This window comes from Melospiza georgiana, chromosome 5, assembly GCF_028018845.1.
Source record: "Melospiza georgiana isolate bMelGeo1 chromosome 5, bMelGeo1.pri, whole genome shotgun sequence".
Taxonomy (NCBI): Eukaryota; Metazoa; Chordata; class Aves; order Passeriformes; family Passerellidae; genus Melospiza; species Melospiza georgiana.
In genome coordinates this window covers 61,769-70,483 of record NC_080434.1, presented here as the reverse complement: position 1 = coordinate 70,483, position 8,715 = coordinate 61,769, and the positions used below count along the sequence as shown (strand labels likewise).

Here is an 8,715-nt window from a genome sequence, read left to right as displayed (position 1 = left end):
TAGCTAATAAAAGAAGTTAGCTTAAAAAACAAAAAGAAAAAAATGTAGTGTTTTTTTTTTTCCTTCACTATTATATTCATTGGTGGTATATGGTGTGTTGTTTTATTTCTTGGTATTATTAACTCTGTGTAAATTGTTTTTTGAGTGAAGCTGACTTTCTGGATGGGTTGGTTTGTATTTGAGGCAGGATTAATTTCAGTAGGATTCTTTCATAGATTTCTGATGGGTATTACTGGGATTTTGGTTTTGTTTGTTGTATGTATAAACATACAGCTTTGGTAGGGCCAGCTGGGCTGCTGGAGTTTTGGGTGTGAATTTATTAGATGGCTTTTGTTAAATGCAGTTTTTCATTTTTGAAATGTTTTTCAATGTAGTGGTTTTAAGGTGGTTTTTAAGAATTCCTTGTATTGTTTTCTGTTGTTTTTAGTTGCTGTATGATAAGGGATGCGGTGTGACTTTTTGAACGCTATGGTTTTAGGGTTCCTAAGTTCTGATTTCTTTCTGGTTCGATAGTTTTTTTTATTTTTGGGACAGGGGCGTTTATATGATGGGTTTTTATAGGCAATACGTTTTTTAATTTGGGTAGTGATATTTTTTAGTATTTTAATGGTTTAGGTTTTTTATTTTCATGGTTTTAATTATTTTTTAAAATTTTTTCAAATAACTTTTATAGATGATAGGTTATTATTTGTGCATTAACATAAAGCTAGAGCTTTGGGGACTTTTTTTAGTAATGTTTAGGGTCAGCTGTGCAGTTTTGAGTCTAGTGAGTTGGTTTGATTTAATTGTTAATGGGTGTTTGTTTTTATTAGCAGTTGTGTCATTTTTGAGTTGTTTTTGAGTTGTTTTTGAGTTTTTTGAGATATTGGTTTAGGAGGAAGTTTATGATGACAATGTGCGGAGGTTTTGGGCTACTTTATAGTGGGATTTGACATTTATTTACAGTTAGGTTTATTTGAGTTTTTATTAGGGTTCAATGACATTGTGGGATATTTGTTCCGTGAGTAATAGAAATAGGTTTTGTTTTGCTGTGCTGCGATGGGATGGGCGTGTGCTGCGTGCCGGTGCTGACAAAGGTACAGTATTGTTGTGGCTCTGGTGCGTCAGGTTAATGAACTGACATGGTTTAATGTAGAGATGAAAATAGAAATAAATATGCATTTAAAAATAAATCTAAAATTAGAGTGGTAAACATAAATATAGATAACAGATACATACATAAAACTATAATACATGGTATATAATTGTAACATATTATCACATAGATAAATGATAGTCTATTATATTTATATATATACACACAAAGATAAATAAATATAGATTGTAAATATAAAAATATTTAAATAGAGTTAAAATAAATTGGGGGTGTTATTAGGTTATAGGCTGGGGTTTTTAAATAAATGACAGAAATAAAATATCAATTCAGATATACAAATATATATACAAATACAAATCTCTATAAATATTTAATTTAAATAAATATGAGTAAAAGAAATATACAATACAGAAAATATATATCTATGATTATATTAGAAGGTATTCTCTCTAATATATATATCTATGAATAAAATAAATAAAAATATCCATATAAATATCACTATAATTTTGAAAAATAAATTTACTTCCTGCATTTTAAATCTGGTTCAAATAAAGGACTGTCCTTGGTTTTTATTTGGTTAGAGGCAGGAGTTTTATTTTAAATAATATAAGGAATATAGAAATGTGGATCTTAAGATAGGAATATATAATAAATATATAAAGAGAAATTGCTAAAGCATGAATATAAATTTATATATAAATATATGTAAGTAATATGAAGAGTTGTAGTATAGCATATAAATAACATTATACGAGAATATAAATATAAAAATATGTAAATATAGTTTAAAAGAAAGGGAATGTTTTGGCTTTTATTTAAGTAGAGGCAGGGGTTTTATTTTGAATATTATAAGTGTTAGAGAAGTAAAAATCTTGACGCAGAAATATTTAATCAATGTATAAAAATATGTATAAAAATATATAAATAACTACTCGCATCAGATGTAATATAGAATGTAAATTTATTCATAACTTGACATTGCTAAATATAAATGTATAAGTAAGCAATAGACATTAACATACATTATTATAAATACAAATAGGAATATAAAAATCAGACATAAGGATAAAAGCTATTTAAATATTTTTTAAAAGAAAGGGTTTGGGTCTTTTTTATTATTGGGTTAGAGGCAGGGTTTTTATTTTAAATAATATGAATGTAGATATTATTGTTATATATTTCTAAATATTGAGATATGAAATCAAGATATAAATATATATATAAACACAAAATATAAGTAAATATAAATAATAGGAAGAGATGGAATGGAGAATACAAATAAGAGTATACATTAGTATACATTTTAAATGTAAAAGTGAATATGAACCTGGAAAATAGAATTTTAAAAAATATTTAAATACAGTTGAGAAGACTGAGGTTCTTTTTGGCTTTAATGTGGGTAGAGGCAGGGGTTTTATTTTAAATAATGTGTTACAGATGTAAAAATCCTAACACAGAAAGATATAATAAATATATAAAGATATGAGTAAAAGTATATAAAAATATAAGTAATAGGAACACATGTAACATAGAATATAAATTTATAAATAAATCGCTAAATATAAATGCAAAATCGATCATACATCAGTAAACATTTTAAATATAAATTTGAAAAATATTTTTTAAAAAAATTTAAATACAGTTGAAATGAAAGGGGGTTTTATTTGCCATGTATGGGGTAGAGGCAGGGGTTTTATTTTGAGTACTGTGAGTGTTAGAGAAGTAAAAATCCTAACAGAAATATATACTTACTATGTAAAAATATGTATAAAAATATAAAAATAAATTTAAGTTTTAGGGATATATGCAATATGGAATAGAAATGTATTCATAAAAACAAATGTATAAATGGACAGTGTAGATCAATATACATTATTAAATAGAAATGTGAATATGAATATGAAAAAAAAATTTATAAAATATTTAATTTTTTTTTTAAAGAAATGGTTGGGGTTTTGTTTTGTTTTATCCTATTAGATTAGAGGCAGAAGTTTATTTTTCCTCTTCCCGGTTGTTTTGGGGCGTTTATTTCAGAGCAGTTTTCGGCGGGGGTCGCCCCTGTTCTTTTTTGCCGCCTTCGCTGCCCGCAGCCCCGAGGCGCGCTGCGCCCCCGGCCGGGGCGGGCGGCAGTGCTGCCATCTCGTGGGCAGGGCGCGGTACTGCAGCCCTGCACCGAGAGGCCGCCACCTTGGGAGTGGCGCGTCGCGGATGTCGCGGACTTTTAATTGACCTTCTCAGCAGGGCGGCGAAAAGGGCGGGGAAGTGGAGGACCGGGGTGGGTGTAACTGGACTGCCTGCATGGAATACCGACCCCGGCGCGGCCCCGGTGGTATTTTCTATGGCGTTTCAAGTGTACCCGACACATGCTGTGGTCTCAGCGGCGCCGCGGGCGGGCGTGTTTCGGCGGGTTTGTGAGAGGCATCTGGGTAAACGCCTCGCTGTGCCGGGGTCCTCTCACGGCCGCCTTCCCGCCCCGAGGGAGCCGAGCCGGGCCGAATTGTTCCGCAGAGCCGAAGAGCCGAGTGTGGCCGGACACAGCCGAGTTTCCCCGAAGAGCCGAGTGTGGCCGGACACAGCCGAGTTTCCCCGAAGAGCCGAGTGCGGCCGGAAACAGCCGAGTTTAACCGAAGAGCCCAGTGCAGCCGAAAATAGCCGAGTTGAGCCGAAGAGACGAGTTTAGCCGACAACAGCCGAGTTTAACCGAAGAGCCCAGTGCAGCCGAAAATAGCCGAGTTGAGCCGAAGAGACGAGTGTGGCCGACAACAGCCGACTTGAGACGAAGAGCCGAGTGTAGCCGAACACAGCCGACTTGAGACGAAGAGCCGATGATAGCCGAGTGTAACCGGTACCGAGTGTAGCCGACATTGGCCGCATTTAGGCAAAGAGCCGAATATGACCGACTTTAGCCCAACCGGGCCGAAGTTCTGCCGAAGAGCCGGAAAAGCCGAATTTAGACGAAAAGCCGAACCGAAACGATTTTAGACCTAAGCCGAACCAAGCCTAATTTAGCCGAGTTTATTTAAACAGAACCGAACGACGCCGCAGCGCTCTGCCTGCACAGCGCCGGTGCAGACGGCAGGGGGCGGTGTATAAAGTGAGTATAAAATATCAACTATATATAAGAAGGAATAAAAAGCTCTGTGTCATGTGCAGCAGTAGAAAATTTCAGGCTCCCAGGGAATAAATAGTTTTCTTTCAGTCATTATAGTTTTGGGATTTTTTTTACTCCCAGGTAGCCTGAAAGTTACTACTGCTGCTTTTTTATTCTAAAGCTAGAAAGGAAAACCAAGATTAGAAATACAAGAAAAAGAAAGGGAAAGGGAAAGGGAAAAAAAAGGGGGGGAAAAAAAAAGGAAAGGAAAGGAAAGAAAGCAGGAGAGCAGAAGGGAAGGGAAGGGAAAGGGGTGAAAAACAGAGTTAAAAAAAGAAAAAGAGTTGGAGGGGAAAAGAGAGGGCATTCGGGAGGAGCGGTGCTGCCTCAGGTCCTTCCCTGCCCGGGGGCGAAGGATCCATTTGATGCCCGGGAAGGACTGCAACTCCCGGTGGCGGGGGACGGAGCCGTGGCTGTCAGCCCGAGACTCCAGCTCCCGGCAGGCCGTGCTGCCGGCGCGGCGTGTGACGCAACGGCTGACGCGGCACATGAGTGGCTGCCAGCCCGAGACTCCAACTCCCGGCAGGCCCTGCTGCTGGCGCGGCGTGTGACGCAACGGGCGACGCGGCCCGGCATTTTTCTCTAAATCGGCAGTAAATACAGCTGAGTAAAATTAGCTTGGCTTTCTTCCTTCTTTTGTAACTGAACTGTTTTTATTAAAAATCCTATTTGAATATGTAGAAAAAGTGGGGATGTCCTGTAATAGATCGTAGCTTTTCTTGTTTACAGGGTGCTCAGAAAGCATGCGTCCCTTAGAGTCCCACGGAAAGGTTCTCAGTGCGCTCTCTATCAAGGTATGTATTTAAAATTAAGTGATCCCTTTAGATATTTGCCTGTGTACCTTTTCCTGTAATTCAGAGCTTGCGTTCTGTGGGTTTTATGATAAACCTGTAAAACATGTAAGAATGGTTTTGCAAGTCTGAATCGTTGAAGGCAGCAATAAGTGGATTTAGAGCCTGTTCTTGACCAGACAAAGGGAAAAAGTGTGACTCTGATGCTGAACTTGTCATTTTTCATTTGACTTGCCTTGAATTATTGAAGAAGAGAGAGAACTAGGAAAAGAGAGAAATAGAATTGATTATTGAGCCCACCTAAAAAGCTCACCATGATTCTGTGTAGAGCCAAAGTGAAGGATGATGGAACAGAGCTCTGTGCATTAGAAGGAAATAAACCTGACCTCCCCACATAGTCTTACTAATTTCTATTTTTAAAATGCAAAATAAGTTTAGGAAGTGTTGGAAGTTAGTGTTTTGGGAAAGAAATGGCAGTTCCACAGAACATTCCATTTAAGAGAGGCCCTTGGAAGGATTCATTTTGTAACTGCTGTCACTGCAATCAGTTGGTGGTTCAGCCTTGAAACGTGCACTTGACCTTCTATAAAGCACTGTTTTGTTTGCCTTTCAGTGCTATGAGTCTTGATAAATTGGAGAAGAGCCCAAGAGAAATTTTTCATCCCTTGATATAAAAGGTAGGAAGTGACTTTTTTTGGTTTGGTTCTTTTTCTTTATTATTTCCTGGAAATAAAAGTAATTAAGTATAGGTGCTACTGGTTTGTTTCTTCCAGTAGCAGGTGATAATAATAGTAGTAGTACTAGCAAAAATAATAATAGAAATAATAATAATAGTAATGTAATACTACTTAAACTGTCTTTATCCATTGGACTGGCCATTTCAAATCAAAACTTCTAAACACAAATCAAACCATCATCCTTGTAGAATCTTTCACAGCAGCGGGCTAAAGATCCTGGTTTTGTTGACAGGATTTATTGGTTCTGGAAGAACAAGAGGGAAGTACAAGCCTAACTTCTTCTAGCTCACAGACCCGTCCGGTGAACCTTGTGATGACTTCGAAATCAATTGCTCATTACAGTTAAAAAAAATTAATGTTTTTTTGAACGTGACAGCAGAAATAACTTTATGCACCAACTTAATAATGATAGATCACCAGTTTAAGTTAAAAATTCATGCTATACTATCAAAATTTAAAGGTAAATTATTATGTATTAGGTGATGGTATAAAGTGTATGTTCTAATGTGTAATACAAAGATACATACATACCTGAAAGTCCTGAGAGGAAACAAATTTTTATGTCTGCTGTTTGATTGTTTACTATACAATATTTGGTTTTATTTCCCAGGGATCGGTGAATTTTAACTTTGGAGTCCTCTGTGCTAAGGATGCTCAGCTTACCGATGATGAAATGTTCAGTAATGGTGAGTTTTTCACCTTCTCTTTAATTGCTATGCTGATCTGACTAAGAAAAGAAAAAACAAAAGCAAGAGAAAAAAAAAAAGATGGTTTATTATTTTTTACGCTGTTATGTTTGTTTCCTCAGTATTTGCTGCAGCTCTGCTTACCCAAGCTTTGGGTTCCTTCTGTCCCACTGGGAGTGGCCCAATTTGGTTGCATCTGGTGAAATTCACCCTGAGACCTTACAGAACCAGCTCCAACTACGTGAGAGCCATTTGCAGTTCTCTCCAGACACCTGGAGAATGGGCGACGTTTCTGAGGATCCGGCGAGCGTGCTTCTATCAAAACTCAGTCTGTGAAATTCCTGGGGAAAACCCTTCTGTGTCCTGAAGGGTTCAAACTCTGGTGAGGATCCAGTTATCAGGTGCTCACCTGGATGGTTCCAGCTCCCAAAGGTAACACTTGTACTCTTGCCCTGTAGTTTACATCTATTGTATGTTTGTTATTTTGCAAGATTTTTTGTCTTTGCAAAATATTGTGCATTTCACTCTTTGGGCACTCTCAGATGGTTCTTTGGTGCAGCACCACCCCATGGGACACTTGGCTGCTGTCCTGAAGGGGATGGTCGCTAGAATTGTAAATCCTGGAGTGTTTATAAGTCTTCTGTCCCCAGGGAGGTGTCGTGCTTTGTTTACTTTTGTTCTGTTAGTTAGGCGCTGCTTCTCGTTGCAAGTATGAATTTCAAACTGCCCTGTTCTTATTTTAACTGTTTTCCTGGTTCTCTCCCTATGGCAGGGAAAGACTCTCGTATCCTTGTCGTCGGTCTCGGTGCTGTCCAAGAAGATACAGAGACTAAAAAAATCATAAGAAGCAAAATATGACTGCAGGGAAAAGAAGCTGGAGAGAACAGAAGGTGATATTGTTATCCTTACCCTGTATTAGAAACATCCGCTGTGCTTTGATGCTGGCAGCTGCCGGGGGCTTGTTAGCTCTTTGTAGGCAGGTGTAGGTGTTCACTTGTAGGTTTTTTCTCTGGACAAGGCAATTCAAACTTTGCTAAGCTGATATTTGCAGATTACTCTCTAGCACAGTCCAGCATGACATTTTTGAATGTTGTAAAAATACCATGTTACTTGGAAATGGCTAATGAAGAGAAGCTTTAGGGGAAAATAAGATTTTAGGGTTGGGAGATGTGAGAAGAATTGTGTGGGGATGTTAGACTGAAGTAAAGCACACTTGAAGCTGGACTGGCACGCTGGCAGGTCCCCTATTAAACAGTAGTGCTGAGATTAGCCTGGGGGTTGCCCATTGTTTCTGTAGAAATCAATGTTTCCTGGTCTTGAGAGGTAAGCTGCTTTGAAAAGCTGGAAGGTGCAGCATGCTGACAATCCCCGTGCTTTGGATTAAAAGTAGATTTCAGAAGGGTCCTAAGCTTTTGTCTTTGCCTAGAAGTCGATGTAATCCTGTCGAGGAGTTTTTAATTCTGTGTTGCCATGTCATCCATCAGAGCCCTGCTGTACTAATCATCATACAAGTACAAAACAAAAAATCAGACCCTGTCCCAAGCACTTAGAGCCCAGAACACGATTTCCTCGGGCTGCCATTTGTGTGCCATCGGTACTCACCACGGAAGGGAGCTGGGGATTGTTGCAGCTGTTGGGAACAAACCGCTTCTCGTCACACAGAAATGGAATTGGGACGACGCCTCGGCCAGCCCCTCTCTGCCATCGTCTCCTGAATCTGCAGCAGAGCAGTTCCAGTCCATCCGGGCACGTGTAATCCAGTTCCTGATGATCTGAGCACACGGAGCAGCGCTCAGCTGCTGTGGGGGCTCACGGAAGGCAGAGTGTGCATTGTCATCTTCCTGAACCTACAGACGAATCAAAGTGAGAAGCAACAGCGTGGAAATCAGTCGCATATATGCTAAATAAAACTTGCAGATTTTTTTAAGAATTGTTGTTTCTTGTTCTTTGTTGTGCCTCAGTGCTTAGAAAACCTCCCTTTAAAATCAGTTCAGTTCATCAGTTGAACCTTTGTTTGCAGACCCTCACTGAGCAGAATTCATTGCAGACTCAGTGCACGCTGTGCTGGCCTCCCGGGAGTGTGAGGAGCTCATGTGTGCTACGTTTTGCTTTAGGACGCTCTAAGGTATTTATTCCTTTTGGGATACATGATGAGAATTCCCAAGAGAGGTAGTTATAAGGTATGACATCGGGAAAAAGCCTGTGTGGTTAGAATGTTGTTGCTGTCAAAAGTTAATTTTTTCTTAGCCAG

General features: G+C 38.7%; 1 long non-coding RNA gene across 3 annotated transcripts; it reads left to right on the top strand.

Annotated features, from left to right (window-relative positions):
- The first annotated feature begins 3,920 nt into the window (after positions 1–3,920).
- Positions 3,921–8,375, top strand: LOC131083384 (uncharacterized). 3 transcript variants are annotated; one of them, XR_009114441.1, is made up of 7 exons: positions 3,921–4,193; positions 4,980–5,044; positions 5,655–5,718; positions 6,389–6,464; positions 6,587–6,896; positions 7,237–7,354; positions 8,015–8,375. It is a non-coding gene; the product is annotated as an uncharacterized LOC131083384 (long non-coding RNA). The 3 variants fall into 3 exon arrangements; XR_009114440.1 differs by lacking the exon at positions 3,921–4,193 and having other exon boundaries at positions 4,780–5,044; positions 6,587–6,846; XR_009114439.1 differs by lacking the exon at positions 3,921–4,193 and having other exon boundaries at positions 4,781–5,044.
- Positions 8,376–8,715: the final 340 nt, after the last annotated feature.